The following is a 17757-nucleotide window of genomic DNA, read 5'->3' as shown; positions in this document are numbered from 1 at the left end:
CTGTGAAGAATGGTGGGCTGGATAGGCCAATTTGTTGAAGGAGTAAATAAATCATCAACTCTCGGTAATCACTGATTAATTCAATTATAGTTTTCTTTGTTCTCATTGTGCATTGGGTGTCAAAAACTTTAAGTGTAGTATATGGTTACTGGTTACATACGACTTCTAGCTATTTCTCTGAGGCCTATTCTATCATCTCAAGTGAAAAAAAAACAAAACAAAACTAAATCCAACTTTTTTTTTTTAAAGATTCATTTATTTTAGAGAGAGAAAGAGCGGGAGCAGTGGGAAGGGCAGATGGAGAGGGAGAGAATCCTCAAGCAGACTCCTCACTGTGCGGGGAGCCCCACATGGGGCTCGATCCCAGGAGCCTGAGATCAGGACCTGAGCCAAAATTAAGAGTTGGATGCTTAACCAATTTGAGCCACCAGGTACCCCTGCTAAATCCAACTCTTAATTATTCTAGAGATATGCGTTCTTGGCATCTTTTCTTTTTGAAAGAGAAAAAATATTTTGGTGTGTTCTTTTGGCTTCTTTTTGTTCTCAGTTTTAGAAAATAAAAAATCGAATCTACTCTACATGAAACAGTCAGTGCAATGTACCAAAAGAGCAAACCTGATCTCACCTTTTTCCTGTTTAAACTGTTCTTGTTAAAGGTCACCATTGGCATTTGAATGTACTCCCTATGCAGCTTACCAGAACTGCCAGGAACTGGAGAATGAGAACCCAGCCTTACATAAATCCCACCAATGACCAACCAGGGTCAATCTTGTCATGTGTTACAGGAATGACCCTTGTGCTGGGCTTTGAGGACCCCAGGGTCTCTGGCTCTAGTATGCCTTGTTGTGGCTCTTGCTCTGTTCTTGGTACCATGAGTCCCATTGAAGGGATTTCCTAGTTTGTATTTGAAGGATTCCACCCTGAACTTTTTTTAAAATTTTTTAATTTTTAAATTTTTTTTTTAATTCTTCTTACCATCATGCTCTTTCTTTCCTCTGACCTTTGGACATATTCTGCCTCTCTAGAAAATATTTCCTTTCTTTTCATCTACTTTGCTCCAACACATTCTTCAATCTCAACTGACGGGAAGGCCTTTCTTGATTCTCCCCTACACGATGTTAGTTTTCCATCTTAGTCTGTTATGAATGCTATAACAAAAATTCCATAGACTGGGTGGCTTATAAAGAAGAGAAATGTATTTCTCACAGTTCTGGAGTTTGGAAGGTCCAGGATCAAGGAGCTGGTAGATTTGGAGCCTGGTGAGAGCCTGCTTCCTGGTTCACAGATGCCCCCTTCTCAACTGTGCTCTCACATGGTGGAAGGGCTGAAGGAACTCCCTGGGGCTTCTTCTGTAAGGGCACTAAAATTGTTCACAAGGGCTCTGCCCTCCTGACCTAATCATGGCACAAAGGCCCCATCTCAAAATATCATCCCACTGGGGATTAGATTCCAATATATGAATTTTGGGAGACACAAATACTCAGTCTATGGCAGTTTCCCTGGTCAGGTATGGTGGAGATAAGGATCTGTAAAATTCATTACTCTTGATTATTATTGTTTAATTCTCTGTTTTCCCACCAGATTTGGTGCTGTAGGTGCCACAAGACCAAAGCCCCTTTCTGCCATCTTCTTAGATGAGTCCTCTGCACCTAACAGAATCTGGCACCCTGTATAAAAATAAACTCCAGCGTGAATGAATGATTGATGTATGACATCACTGGGGCTGCCTTTTTCTAACCTCTGTTCTGCCCACTTTTCCAGAGCCCTCTGTATTTTGAAGCCAAATATTTTGTAAATTTGAATTTCCATCAAGTTAATAATGTTTCTGGTAACCATCTAACTAGCACAGTCTGGTGCCTATAAATGAAAACTTTTTATGGTCTTTATCTTTCAAACTCATTTTAGTATTGTAAGAACATTTTAAAACAGAAATATATAGTCACTTCTAATAATTAGAAATGACCGCTTTAGGGATGCGTGTGTGGCTGAGTAGGTTAACTCACTGCCTTCAACTCCGGTCAAGATCCCAGAGACTGGGATCGAGTCCAGCATCAGGCTCCTTGCTCAGTGGTGAGCCTGCCTCTCTCTCCACCTCTACTTGCCACTCTGCCTGCTTGTGCACTCACACTCTCTCTTTCTCTGACAAATAAATAAATAAATAAAATCTTAAAAAAAAAAAAAGAAATGTGTGCTTTAAAGATAAATGTATACCTAAAGATCAGGAAAGAAAAAAAGAATACATTTTAGCAGATTATTAGATATTTCTATCTGTTTTACATAAAACCTGTGGGGAATATTTGGTCTATCTACTTATTTATTATTTTCTAATTGACTTCTGTGATTAATTATATGATCTTAGTGAACACTTAAAAATAATAAGTGGGATTATTTAATTAATGCATTTTGATACTACATTATGGTAAGAGAAAGTCTCTTTAAGAGTATTCTAGGACTTTCGAATAATTTTATTTTTCTTTTGACTTTAATGATAACTAAGATCTGAATTATTCAAAGTTATAGTATCTCATAGTCATATGCACAGATATCATTCATGCTTGCGTTCTTCAATCTGCCTGAATAAACCTGTCACTTTTAATAAAATGCTCAATATTTCAGCACCATCAATTATTTCCACCTGGTAGTCTTTTGCCCTGTAAAAGTTATTAAATCAATAGTGTCTCACAGCAATTATACTAAACATATTTCAAATAAATTTAAAGAAAAAATGTAAAGCACTTAAAAATATAATATAGACCTGGTATGAAATAAGAACTACAGAAAAAATGAAAAACAGACATTACATATCCTAAATTGACTGATAGTGCTTATGTGTAAATATGCGAAAGAGAATTATCAGTATGAAAACCAATTACATGATGCTAAATCACATTTTAAAACATCATTTTATCTGTCTGACATGTCTACTTCTCTTAAAATCTGGTTAAAAGCTATCATAAAAATCTCTGAAGTATGTTATAAAATATTTTACAAAAGTAATAAAAAAATAACTCTGTACCCTGTCTTTGATGAAAGGTTGATTATCCTAAATATAATTGTCATTTGGGAATAGGTACATTATCATTTTCTTCCTATGACTCACTTCTACATCTTATATAGCCTTTTTTTGTTTTGCTTCTGAGATGGCGTTCATTGCCTCAGGAGAGGTGAGAGAGAAACCAATAGTCTCCAAAAGGTCAGTCTTAGTCATAGATAAATGAGATGGACATCTGTGGGGTATGATTTCAGAGGCATCAAGCAAGATTCCTTTTCCTAAAATATCTTCCCATCAACTTCAAAATTTATTCCACAAGATATATTGCTTTACTTTAGTTAGGGATAAAGCCAAAAATAGGGGTTCTTCAAAGACATGACACTTTGACTTAAATTTATAGTGATGTTTACTGTTAAAGTAAACCTGTCTACATAGATACAGATAGTTTAGTATATTGAAAAAGCAGAGAGGAGATGGAGCAAGATACAAAGATCCTGAGAACCCAAAATGGATAGAACTAGTAGGCATCAAACCTGGGCGTATGGTGATAGGAGACAGATATACCTGGGCTTGGCTTACATAGCTTTCATGAGAAACATTTTTAAAATGACAGTCAAAAAAGTGACAGTTTTGGGGGGGCTTCCTGGAGGGGTAAAGGGGTCACATGGCTCAAAGGAGTCCACACCATATAAAAGCTTAGCTTAGTGCTTAACACATAAAAGGCACTCAATTATGTTAGCTGCCATAATTATTCTTATTTCTGAAAGTAAAGTAGAAAAATTCTCATGGCAGATACATCAGGCATACATGGCTGTACACCTGGCAAAATCATGAAGTAAGATTAATCAGATTGGAGACTATTAATGTTTGCATTTAGTCAGAAACACTGGCCCTATGATGATTGTTCAAAGAGTTGTTCACTTACTGATGCCAGTGTTCATAAAGCCGCTCCATATCTATTCTGTGGAGAATGTGAAAAGCATTTTGCTCTTTTTATATAAACCTGCAGAACGTTTTATTCTCAGAGCAATTTAATTCACTGGAAGTTATGTTCCTGCTAGAGACTGTCAGGCAGAATATGCTAGATTTAAATGAGTGGTGCTTTCATTAATGAGTCCATAGGAATAAAGCTTTTAATTACATAAATCATAAATTATGGTTAGGATAAATCCTCACACAGTGTAAGTAAACAGGACACTGAACAACACAAAAAAATAATCCACTCAGAGATGCCAGTGCATGTGTAACTAATGTGACAGAAGCCCCCTCAGAGAGCCATAGGAAGGGAATTACCATGAGGCAAACTGGGATATATGTCAATTATCTCAGGAAGTAGGCTGCATGAATTATAAGAAATATCTGTACAATAAGAATTAGATAATTAGGCATTTTGAGCCATGTCCGTGGCAAAGACAACCTACTTTTCAACAGTGGAAAATCATGAATCATGCCCTCACAGCTGAATACCAAACTTACAAAAATCATAAGCAACCCCCCCCCTTTTTTAATCAAGTTCTATGCCCAATGGGGGCTTGAACTCACAACTATAAGTTCAAGAGTCACACACTCTACCCATTAAGCCAGCCAGGCATTCCCACCAGCACCTTTTTGATAATAACTGGGTTTGTCTACAAGGTTTTCCTACCTAGGAGAAATGTACTGGTTAAGGAAAAAGAGTATTTAATTCAGTTGACAGTTTATTTTTTAAGTGAAGTGAAAATATTCACACCCAACTCACCTCAAGGAAACAGATAATATACGGAAGGAAAACAAACCACAATTTGTCTTTAGTTGAGTCTTGATTCCCCCAAACCAGATGTCTATTGCGTCAACAAGACCACATGGAAAGTACATGATTGCTATATCAGGAAGCCCACATACTTGAAACTAAAACAGACAGAGAAGTCTGTTCTGTCTCTCACTTCCTTCTCCAGCCTAAATTCCAAACCCAAGTCTTGAAATTACCACTTTCCTACACTAAATAAACAAACAGGAGGAAAGGAATACGAGAAAGTAACTGCTGAGAAAGAACTGTAATTCATACAGAATTTTTGGTTAACTCTAAGGTAAACTAGATTACGGTATTCACTTAGATAATACATTTTTTGTTCTATTCCTTTGGGTACAATTTAACTGAATCACATGATACAGTGGATAATGGTAATATCTGAAATATCATTTTCATTGGGTTTTTGCTTCTTGGATATCAGACTCCGCAGGCAGACATTTCACAGTTTTCTTCAACTTTGGCCCTTCCTGAGTTGCTACCAGGCAGGCTCTCTCTTCTTGTGTCTTCCTGTACTTTCTCAAAATTAAGGGAGACATCTTTAGGAATAGTATCCTAGGGATTTCCTTAGAGGAGGAGTCTTTCTAAAGAATTGTCATTAGAACTATGTATTTAGGGAAAAAAAAGAACTATGTATTTTTTTAAAAAGATTTTATTTATTTATTTGACAGAGAAATCACAAGTAGTCAGAGAGGTAGTCAGAGAGGCAGGTGTGGGGGGTGGGGGGCGGGAAACAGGCTCCCTGCTGAGCAGAAAGCCCTTTGCTGGGGGGCGGGGGGAGGGTCTCCATCCCAGGACCCTGAGATCATGACCTGAGCCAAAGGCAGAGGTTCAGCCCACTGAGCCACCCAGGCACCCCAAGAACTATGTATTTTAACCATCTTGGAACTATATATTAGAACTAATATTTGTGATATACATACACACAAGATTTCTGTTTACAGCATTTCCTACTTATTAATAGCACTTCCCACCTTTTCTTGAGGTGACGTATATTTTTAGAACTATTCTATAAGCTTTATTTAAACATCAGAGATTCTCAGCTATTGATGTTTTCTTTTTTACTCCAAGGAATGTAGTAAACAAAGAACTGGTCCATTTGTGAGGATTGAAGAGATGCATTTTTAAATAAATCACAGTAGCTGGGTTCTATCCCTGCACTACAGAATTTCCCAAAGTTTGAGTGTAATGAAATATCAATAAGGCAACTTTCGCATTGGGAGCAAACACATTTTATCCTTTGAGATTTTCAAAGGGCTTCAGGGCATTGGGAATACCTGGACATTCATGATTTGATTCCATTATTATTTACTGGTTCCAGAAGAGGCTACTGAGAGGTTGAAGAGCTCACCAGAGACTTGTGCAAACGTAAGGGGATAAGGATCTGTAGTTGGTGTTCAGGGTCTGCCAAGGAAGTCTGGGACTTGTAGAGTCAGGAGTCCTGTATCCTTGGCATAAAGATAAATCAGAAATTGACTGGAATTAGGAGAAACTAACACCCTGCTTCTAATCCTGTCAAACACTAGGTGATAAAAATAGAAACATTTGACAATAAAAGAGACTCACAAGAAATATAGATGAGTTATAAAATTGGATCACATACTAGTCCCCGAAGCAAATCTCAAAAAATCAATCTCCTATATGGACTTTCTCATTGTATTTTCTGTGTAAAATAAAGTTAAAAGTCAAGAGCAAAGTTGAAATTCTATTTGTTTAGAAATGCTAATATATTTATTTGTAAATAATTTGTGGGGTTTAAAAATAAATAGGAATGGGAATAATAAAACATTGAGAATAACATAACAGTGAAAATAATACATATTAAAACTTTTGGCCTATAGTATTAAGAAGGAAATATATTGTCCTCATTGTATATGTTAATAAAAGCAAGATTGAAATTTATGTATTTATTTCACTCAAGAATATATAGAATCAGAACAGTAGCAGAGATGCAAAAACATAAAAGGAAAGAAACTGCAAAGATAGAAGCATAAATTAAGATAGAAATAAAAGGAAAATCACCCCAAAAGTTAAAAGCTAATTTTAGAAATTGGTGATAAAATTCTTTTTCAACAGGATTCCTAAAGACAAAGGGAATTATCAAATAAATTAAATCAGGACTGAAACAAAAAAAAGAACCGTAGATAAAGCTTAAAAGAATTAGAAGAGCACATAATGACTCCCTTCATGACAATGAATTTTAAATGAAATGAAATACATATTAATAAAATCAGTTCAAAAAAAGTAAATTAGAACAAATATATAAGTACTACTGAAATCAAATCTGAGGTCAAATATCTATCCCGTAGGACTTTGATGTCAGGGATGGGCAAACTAGTAATTCAAATATTCCTGCCCCATTGAAAACAAATAAAAAGATGCAGAAGATATTTTTTAATTCGTTTAAAGGAATAACAAGACAAGGTTATCCCATTAGACTTCCTTTACAAAAAGTAAGTTCATAGGTGAAATTATTAAGGATTTCAAGAGAGTGAGAATAGAGTACTAAGACATTCTGGACCTCCTCAGTGTTGAGCCCTTCATGACTGCACAGGTCAACACCCATGAAGCTGGACCAGACTAGAGTCCCTCCCAAGGCTATCCATGAATTGAAACCTCCTTGAGGTTGGGACCATTTTTTCTAAGATTTTTGTTCCTTGGGAAAATATAGCACATAATCTGATTTGCTTTTTAAAAATACCACTTGGTAGACATTTGATGGAAGTGGAAGCAGGGAGACTGATTAAGAAACTTTAAAAAAAAATTTTTTTTAAAGATTTTATTTATTTATTTGACAGAGAGAGATCACAAGTGGACGGAGAGGCAGGGCGGGGGCGGGGGGGGGGGAAGCAGGCTCCCTGCTGAGCAGAGAGCCCAATGCAGGGCTCGATGCAGGGCTCAATCCCAGGACCCTGAGATCATGACCTGAAGGCAGAGGCTTAACCCACTGAGCCACCCAGGTGCTCCAAGAAACTCTTGAAGTAGTCTTACCACTAGTGATAATTTTCATTTTCTACTCATTTATCGATTTAAATATCATAAATTATTTGTCACTAGAAATCCCTTGAAAATGCTTTGCTTCTTAATCCCCAGAGATCAAATTCTCACAGAATATATTTCACTGGCTAAAATAACATCATAGTATGCCTTTCGTTTCATTCCATGTTCCTTTTTCTTACAGATATTGAATAGTAAGATTCCATAATACTGTGGAACCATTTTCAACGAAAATAAAACAGGAATATGTTAAACACTTACATAACCGAAATTTTGCTTCATAAGAAATATTTTCCATTGTTACTGAGGCAATTCTTCAATTTGACAACATCTCCAAATGGCTCCGATTAATCACTAAAACACTGCCGAAGATCCTTCTAGCTCCTGTGGACTCGGCATCTGTAACGGCATACAAGAGGGACCGAGAAAGAGCAAGAGGGCACAGCTGTCTTCAGAAACAAGTGCAGAACTACTTTCTGCAGAATAAAACCCCTGCTTTATGGCAGTCCATATAAAACAGAAGGTGAAAGCCAGTATTTTTTAGGTGAATACACTGCAGGGGCTGGCGCTGTTTCCTCCCTTTTTCTTTTGGTAGAAGGGAAAGGGTCCTCAAGCAAACAAAGAGTTAACTCATGCTGGTGTTTTATGCAATTAGAGTTTGAAGGAAGGACAGAACATGAGCGATGTAAAATCTATGATTCTGTGTAATTTCACAGAGAATTAAAGGGAAAGAAATACTACCATTGGGGTTTTGAACTCATGGTAATATCAGAGATAATCTAATCAAAACTTTTGTATTACAGATGAGTTCAAGGTCAGAGAAGCACAAGTGACTTACCCAAGGATAGTAATAAAGTTCCTTTCTTAAAAAGAAACACTTCGATTTGGCATATGCAAAGTACATGTGCAGATAATTTAATGAAAGAATTTGTTTTATTTTTAACATTTATTTTTTCTATTTTAGACAGAGAAAGAGCAGGTGGGGAGGGGCAGAAAGAGAGGGAGAGAGAGAATCTCAAGCAGATTCTCCACTGAGCATGGAGCCGGACACAGGGCTCAATCCTAGGGCCCTGAGATCATGACCTGAGCTGAAATGAAGAGTCAGGTGCTTAACTGACTGAGCCACCCAGGCAACCCTAATGAAAGAATTTGTTAATCATGCTTTATCACTATTCCTGTTACTAGTTTATTAATAATTCTTCATAGTACTTACAGGCTATACAGGTGGTTAAGTACTAAAAAAGAAAAAAAAACCTACTGAAATATTTCAGGGCTGTTACTATGTTAAAATTTTTTAGGATTTACAAAGACAAATCTCTGTTTTTACTATAACAATTATTGTGCCTACAAACTTTTGAAAAGCTCTAAGATGATACTATAAATTTTATAAAAACTGTCCACATTTAGTGGTGCTACATATATATGTATATATGCATAATATATATATATATATAATATGTGAATATGTATATTATATAGTATACTTGGCAAAGATGATTTTATAATATGTTTCCATTTAGCTGAAATCTATATATATCACTGCAGATGTCTTTGCTTTTCATAGGCAGAGAAGTTTTATATCTACCAGGAGATATCTGTTATAAAAAATGACAGTTCTATGAATTTAAGCTTGGCTATCCATCTCTACCTTGGATTTAAGAAACACATTTTGATGATTCACCCATATAGTGAAGAGTAGTATCGACAATAAAGTGACTTAAGGCTATATAAACCCATAAATAAAGGGAAATCAAATTTTCATGCAAGTAATCCACATAAGAAATCATTTTTTTTAAATTGGAGAAACCTATCCTAAATTGGTATGAAGGCCACAAGTTCCAAAAAAGGAAAAATAAATGTTTGTCATCTCCATTTTTTGCTACATTCACACAGAGTTCTCCCTCCACACCTCAAAAAAATATTTTGGAGTTTTATAGTGCCTAGCATAAATTTTCTTACAGTTCCTAGTTTTTTGAAACATACTCAATAAAGTGTAATTAATTGCTTAGTTAATGGGAATCAATCATTTGTTTTCCACAATTAACCATATTGGGTAGAGCAGCGCTTCTCAAAACTTATTGCGAATATAAATCACCTGGGGGTCTATTAAACTATTGATTCTGATTCAGTAGCTCCAAGCGAAGACTTCACATTTCTAACCAGTTTCTGGGGGCTGCAGGCCAGCAGACCACACACACTGTACCAAAGGACTAGAATACGTAGCCATAGTTACTTGTTTCTGTTTCCTCTCTCACACAGGCACTCAACAAACACAGACTGAGCACGAACTGTGAATGAGTCACTGTGCCCTCTAACAAGTAAACTCAGCATTTGTGAACATATTGCAGTGTTGTTAACAATCGCCAAGATCTGGAGGCAACCAAAGTGTTCATCAATGAGTATATTTCGTTATAGAGAAATATAAAGAAATTATATATATATAAGGAATATAGATATGTAACAGAATGTTATTCAACCATAAAAAGAAAGAAATCTTGCCACTTGCCACAACTTGGGTGAAACTCAAGGGCATTATGCTAAGTGAAATAAGCCAAGGAGAGACAGACAAATATTATATGATCTTACTACGTGGAATCTAAACAAAACAAAACAAAGCAAACAAAAGCACACACAGAAAACAAAAACAAGATACAAGCTCATAGATACAGAGAATTGATTGGTGTTGCATGAAATAGAGGGGAGAGGGTGGGCAAAATAGGTGAAGTGGGTCACAAGATACAAGCTTCCAGTTACAAAAAAACATAATAATAAGTCATGGGGATCTAATGCACAGCATGGTAACTATTGTTAATAATACTGTGTTGTATATTTTAAAGTTGCTAAGAGGGTAAATCTTAAAAGTTCTCACCACAGGAAAAAAAAAATCATAACTGTGGTGATGGATATTAATTGCAGTTATCATTTTGCAATATATATAAATATCGAATCATGTTGTACACCTGAAACTAATATAATGTCATATGTCAAATTTATTTTCTCAATCAAAATAAATTTAAAATTTTTAAATAATTTTAGGTGTAAGTGGGCTTTTGAAGTTCTTTTTCCTCTATGTTTTGCTTATTCCATTTCAGTTATAGAAACTTGGTAGCAAAAGGCCTTAGGGAAAATGAGTTAGGAGTATTTGGTAGACTTGGTTGAGAATTAGTAATTCACCATTAAGTTGACTAAGTACCATTTAAATTCTGGAGGAAACAATCCTTGTAAAGTAGTACTAAAGGGAATGTCTTCCGTTCTCCCTGAAAACAGTATTAAAATGCAGCCTGGCAGTTTGGTTGGGAGAGTCAACCAAAGTTCATTTTCCTCAACCTCGAACCCTCTCAACTTTTCTTAAAGTAAGAAAACCCCATGGAAAGAGGCTAGGCTTGGGAGAGAATTTGGGTCTACATACATCGTATTCTACTTACTTGTGTGATCCTAGTAGAGGTACATCAACTCCTGAACCTTGTTTCTCATCTGTGAATGTGCGTTAATAAAAATAGCTTACATTCATTTAAAACATACCTATTGAACACTTCCAGTGTGCAGGCGCTGTTCTGGCCCTTGGGATGGGCCTGTGAACCGATGAGCGTAGACTTCTCCCTCATATGTCTATTGGGTACAAATAATGCATAAAAGTAGGGCCTGGCACACAGCCAACACTCAAAAATGGCAGTAATTAGTTTTATTTTGTAGTTGTCAACTCTTTGATGCTCTCAGGGTAACTCCTAGATAAGTAGAACTGCCATTTTCATATACTTTCAGAGAGCTCTCACTTACACAGTACTAAACCATAAGCCAGGCAGGGTTCTAAGTGCTCTAGGTAGGTGTCTGTACTGTAATCCTCACCAAAGCCCAAGAAGCAGGCTCAGTTTACAAGGATGAGAACCTGATGTTTAGAGAGGAAATGAAGGCATTTCACAGGCCTTGGGGCAGTTCCAATAGAGCTGGGATCTGAACTCAGAGAGTTTGGCTACAAAAGACCCTACTTTTCACCACAACACCTTAGGGTAATGAAATTAGAACCATTTTAAACAAATTGGAAAAGTTTGACTTTGAGTATTAAAAGCATCTGTGCCAAGTAGTGTATTAGATAGGTTTGTGATGCCCTCTGGTGGAAAACCAAAAAAAAAAAAGGAGCATTAGATGCTGCGGGAAGAGAAAGCTATGAGTTGACTAACATTCTTGGTTCTTGGAAAGTTTATAGGCTTAGGAAGGTGGCAGGGAAATCACCCAGGAAGAAGACATAAAAATGATGAGTAAGACTCAAAACAGTGAACACGACACAGATGCTTCACATACTGGCTACACCCAGCGAAGTCTCCGGAGTGACAACTGTGTCTAAAAATTGTAAGGCAAAATTTCAAAAGGTAAAGAGCAGAATTAGGCAGTTTACTAGAGATCATTTCAGTTCAACAAGTATTTGTTGACGTGTCACAAGCATGAGCAAGAAGCTATTGCACACCAGCGGTCAGGAACGACTTGCTAAGGAGCATTGTGGCATTTCCTTGATCATGGCGCTAGAATTTCAGGATTCATGAATTCTTGGGTCATGCTCTCCTAAGGGGCCTGTAGGCATCCTCTGTGTGCTGTACCGTCCATACCTCCAGCAAATGCAGGTTCATAATAAGACATTATTTGTTTATCAGGCTATACATGCAACTGGTTAAAGCCAGTAGGCCTTAAATGTAAGTCAACCAGTACACTATGACCATCACATAGCATTTTCTATGAAGTCAGATACTGATGCGTTCCCTGTGCTCACGCAGCACAGGAAGGTGGGAAGTGATGCCCTATTCTTCTTCTATTCTCTCTTCCCCTCAGTCCCAGAAGTGATAGCACCTTGCTCCAAGGAGGCCAGGAGGTGCTCAGAAAGACACTATTAATTCCTAGTGTTCCGTGGAATGGCGAGAAGCTACTGGCCTCAACCATGCTCTCTGTTCCTTTTGGGGTCTCTCAGGAAGATGGTGGTGACATTAAATGAGTAACTGGGCATCGATATTCTTTTCTTTTGAGAGGGAGAGAGAGATGTGCCAGGCTCAGTCTCATGACCCTGAGATCATGACCTGAGACAAAATCAAGAGTTGGGCACCCAGCCAACTGAGCCACCGAGGCATCCCTAGTGTGGCCACACTCTGAGAATCTGGGACTTCACGTGGAAATAATTTATTCAGAGAGAAATAACATGATCGGATATGCTCTAAAACTAGAAAATCGATCCTTCAGGAGGCTGACCTACTGGCATTACTGTTTTCTACCCTTTTATCTGTGTATAATCCATTAACCTCTCATTTAGTTTTAAACTCCTCCTCTGGGAAGAAAAAACCCATCCTTAAAAATACTGAAGCATTTTTACTCAATTTTTTTTTTTAAAAGTGTAGTTTTAAAAACTTAGTGTAGCCCTTAAAAATACATGTGTCCAGAAGTTAGGTCAACAAGGTACGTGCTTCTTTGGGTTGTCACAGTCTCTAACATCACTTCCTACTCTCCCTTTCTGCCACCTTGTTCTGAAGTCTTTGAAGACAACTTCCAGTGGATTTTTTCTAAGTCTTGGCATGAAATAAATACCATTTTTTCCTATTGTGCGAAGAAATTGGTTGATGAGAATTTCTTTTCTTCACAGTAGTAAAGGGACTTCTGAGGCCATCTGAATTCTCATTTGGAATTCCCACAGTGATTTGCTCGTGTAACTCTTCTATAGAGCTTACCGTTGCTTCAGAAGCCACACAAGCTCCTTGACCGGTTCTTTTCTGAATTAATCAGGGGCATCATAAAATAGTTGCACATTTGGAAAAAAACAGGGGGAGGGGAGGAAACAAGAAAAAAGGTGATTCTTATCATTGCCCAAGATTTTTTCAATATTTCCTTTGTTCCGATCCTCTTGTTAGAATTTTCCTTCCATTCTCTTACTATATTTTACTTACTCCATATTTATTTTATTTTGTTTCAATTACAGCTAATTTAGTAGGGTTTTTTTCCCTCTTCCTCCTTACCCCCTAGACTTTTTCAACTGGACTTTTTATCATATGCATGGAATATGAATTATTTGGGTGATCATTAATTTCTACAGGGAAGATTCATAACTAGTGCCATTCTAAATGCCTAAGAGAAATTAATTTATTATATATAATACATGCATTACATCATTAAAGCTTAGTTCTCTCCTGGAACACTGGTTGATAAAGACTGCATTTGACATCACCCAGCACACTGCCTTGCACATAGAAGGTACTCAATAAGTGCTTTTTAATAAACAAATAGATGAATAATGGTAAACTTCTGTGAGCCTTGAAGTCATACAAACTTCTGTTCAATCAATGCTTTAACAAAATTATTTTCTAGTATTAAGGTGACTTTTTTTGGCTTACCCACTGAAGACAAAAAATAGCTTCTAAATTCTTAAGAGTAAAAAATATAGCTGAAGAAAAATTTAACTTGAGATTATTCTCACCTTATCAAAATTATAGATTTAGAAAGTATCTTCTTTATTTAGACTATTGTAAACATCTAGATATTTGTGAGCATTAATATTTTGACCAAAATAAAAAAATTACAACAGCTACATTTACTTATTATGTGCTGGATACTGCATTAAGTCTTTCCCTATGTTCTCTAAGGTAATCATTGTTAATATAAGGTAGGTGTTATTACCTTCTCTATATGTGAAAACTAAAGCTCATAGACATTAAAAACTTGCCCAATGTTGATAGTAAGTGGAATGTCAGAATTCCAGACATTTCAAAATTGTCTATTACTTTCTTTCCATTTTGGGGCACGGGTATCCTGCAGGTGCTTTGGACAAATAAAAGTTCAAATTTATCTAATACATGGCAACATGGCCTCTTCTGTTTATGGATGGAGTTCCCTTCTGCATATTGGCAACATACAAGAACTATATTAACAAAATGCAATGGATGTTTAACCATCAGTGCTTAAAAGAAAGAAGGGGATGGTTCCTTCTCTTCACTTCTACCTGAATGACAATAACTTGTTTTTACTGTCAATTCTATAGTCCTTCTGAAGCCAAATGACAAGGTACAGCTGGGCTCTTGTACTCTTCATTCTCATCTATGTCCAATATGTAAAAGGATATTGGACCAAAAAATAAACTCTAGTAACAAAAACAAAAAGGGCATTGACAAAATAGTATTTTATAAATCTCCTGTTGTAGGTTCTCTCAAAGCTCAGGAAGTGAGGAAAAGCTTTTTCTTGAGGAAAGTGAGCAGAGAAGCTTTTTGAACATGGTCACATGAAGTCTTACTGGGGATGTAGAGGCAAAGCCAGGTTCAATGGCACTCCACTGACTCCCAGAGAAGAAGTCAGCTTGAATCCATATAGTTGTTCCTGCCTTCATCCATTTCACAAATATATATTAAGCATTTCCTGGGTGATTACAAATCAGTGTTATCAGGAATACAAAGACCTGATAACAGCAGTTACCTGTCAATTTGGGAGAAAGGAGGAGGCTAATGTCAGATGACGAGTAACTTACTACAAAACCACAAGTAATGGGAGTTTGAAAAAAATTATCCCAGTTGATTTAGACCTCTATCCTTAATTTTTTAGCAATGCCCTTTTATCTCCATATCTAGAACTTGACTTACTTTTAGAATGTATGGAATATTTGGGTATTCAGGTATTATACTCTGACCTATTTAGGTTATGGAGCCAGAAAAGACTCCTCTGATACTTATTTGTTATATGATCTTAGACCAACACTAACTGAAATGAAATGAGAGCCACATATGCAATTTAAAATTTTCTAGATGTCACACTAGAAATTAATTTTCATAGAACTTTTATTTAATCCAATATATCATTATTTCAACAAGTAGTCAAAATAAAAATTATTAGAGATTTTGCTTTTCCTCATACCAAGTCTTCAATATCTGGTTTATATTTACATTTACAGTAAATCTCCATTTGGATTTGGATGAGCCACATTTCAAATGTTTAGTAGCCACATGTTGCTACTGCACTGAACAGTACAAATCTAGACTTTAATATCAACAATGTAAAAAAAAAATGTGGAAGATAAGCAAGACCAGCACTTGACTCTTGAGACCAAAAAGTTAATAGTTTATACCTACCTATCCTAGCTTAACACTATGTTGTGGACTTTATTTTATAATCTGGTAACACAAATTTCATAGAAGAACAGTAATATTGTTTCATCCATTTTTATATTAAACTTCACATGAATGAACAAACTCAAAAGTATGGTGTTATAAGAGCACCATCTTGTGGTTCTGTGTTGTTTACATTGCTGAAGCCAAATTTGGGGAAAAGGGAACAAGACAAACCATCTGGATAAAATTGTTAGTATAAGAAGCTACTTAATGATAATAAAGGAACCATCATTATTTTCTTTTATATGTGGTCTTTCCGTCAGGTCCTCAAGATGTATGAACTATGCATGACGAACTTCCCAGTTAGAAGACTTGGAAATGCTAAACTTTGGGTACCAAATCACTGCAGCATGAACCTTGGATAAAGGCAAGCTAGGATTCAGTGCTAATGCGCTAATAGTATTTGCTTCAGTGAAATGTATGGCTGACACTGAAAATATCCACAAAAGACAAATGCATACAAGCATACTGAGATTTTAACATTTATATTAACATTTATATTTAGAGAAATATAAGCATCCTTCAGGGACAACAGAACAGCTGCTATAGGCTACCAAACCTGAACTTTCTTCATTAGAATAAAGGCCTCAGGGAAGTAGCATTGGCCACTAAATGGTGCCTCCCATTGACCAGATATGCTAGGTCAGACCACTTTTGACCAAGGTCAGCTGATTAAGGGCTCTTCTGAATGTCGTCATATATTCTTGTCACAACATGAACTGTGTAAGGAATCTACTTTATCTGTATTCAATCCATAAAACACATAGCATCTCTTTGGTTACCAGAATAAAAAGATATTATGACAGTACTGTGAATTTCTGTAAAAAATGAGTAATTTTTAAAGATACCATCCATATATATCACAGTAACGACAAAAATGCTAACATCTTAAAATTTATTCACTTTCCCTTGTGTAGCAAACTTAAAATAGTCCATTTTTGTGATCATACCAGTCCCAAACTTATTTTGGCCTGAGAGCATGACTTCTTTCCTTAGAGAATGCTCTACATAGCTGCAAGATGGCTTACGATCCTATATATATACGCCAGTATTGATTCCAGACCAAGGAATTACATGTCTCAAGAGTTCTGGGGGTAAAACACAATCTTCTTAATATTAATTAATACAGTTAATCAAAAGGTATCAGGAAAGACTTCATCTTTTTCTTGTCCAGTGCTCCTAGAAGGATTTGGCCACTCTGTATTAGTTATCTATGTATAACAAACCATTCCCAAATGTACAGGCTTTAAAACACCAAACATTTATGACCTCACAGTTTCAAGAATTTGAGAGCAGTTAAGTTGTATGATTCAAGTTGCACTCAGCATGTTGTCAGGGACTATAGTAGTCTGAAGGCTTGATTGGGACTGGAGGACTTACTTGCAAGAAGACTCAGCCTTAGCAATTGGCAGGAAGCCTCAATTCTTCATTTGGGACATCTCAAAGACCTCAAATGTCTTACAATGTGGGCCTTCCCAGAAGCTGCTCACAATTGGCCTTCCCTTAGTGAGTGACATGAGAGAGAGAGAAGAAGAAGAGGTAAAAAATCACAATGTCTTTTATAACCTAGTCTCAGGAAGGACATGCCATCTCTTCCACTGTTTTCTATTAGTTACATAGACCAAAACTGATACAGTACAGTAAAGCAAAGGTGCAAATATCATGAAGCTAGAGTCACTGTGGGGGCATTTTAGAAGCTGACTAATAGTCTGCTTTCTGGTCTCCAATAATTCACATCCCTCTTACATGAAAATTACACTGATCCTCTCCTCAAATTTTCAAAAGTCTATTAGAGCTTCAGCTGGAAATCCATCATTACATAAATCCGACCTTGGTGTAGATGAGGCTCCTTAGGC

Source organism: Mustela putorius, unplaced genomic scaffold (genome assembly GCF_011764305.1).
Source record: "Mustela putorius furo isolate JIRA1106 unplaced genomic scaffold, ASM1176430v1.1 tig00000450_pilon_pilon_pilon, whole genome shotgun sequence".
Classification (NCBI taxonomy): Eukaryota; Metazoa; Chordata; class Mammalia; order Carnivora; family Mustelidae; genus Mustela; species Mustela putorius.
The sequence above is the reverse complement of the archived record's forward strand: the minus strand, read 5'-3'. Positions refer to the sequence as shown.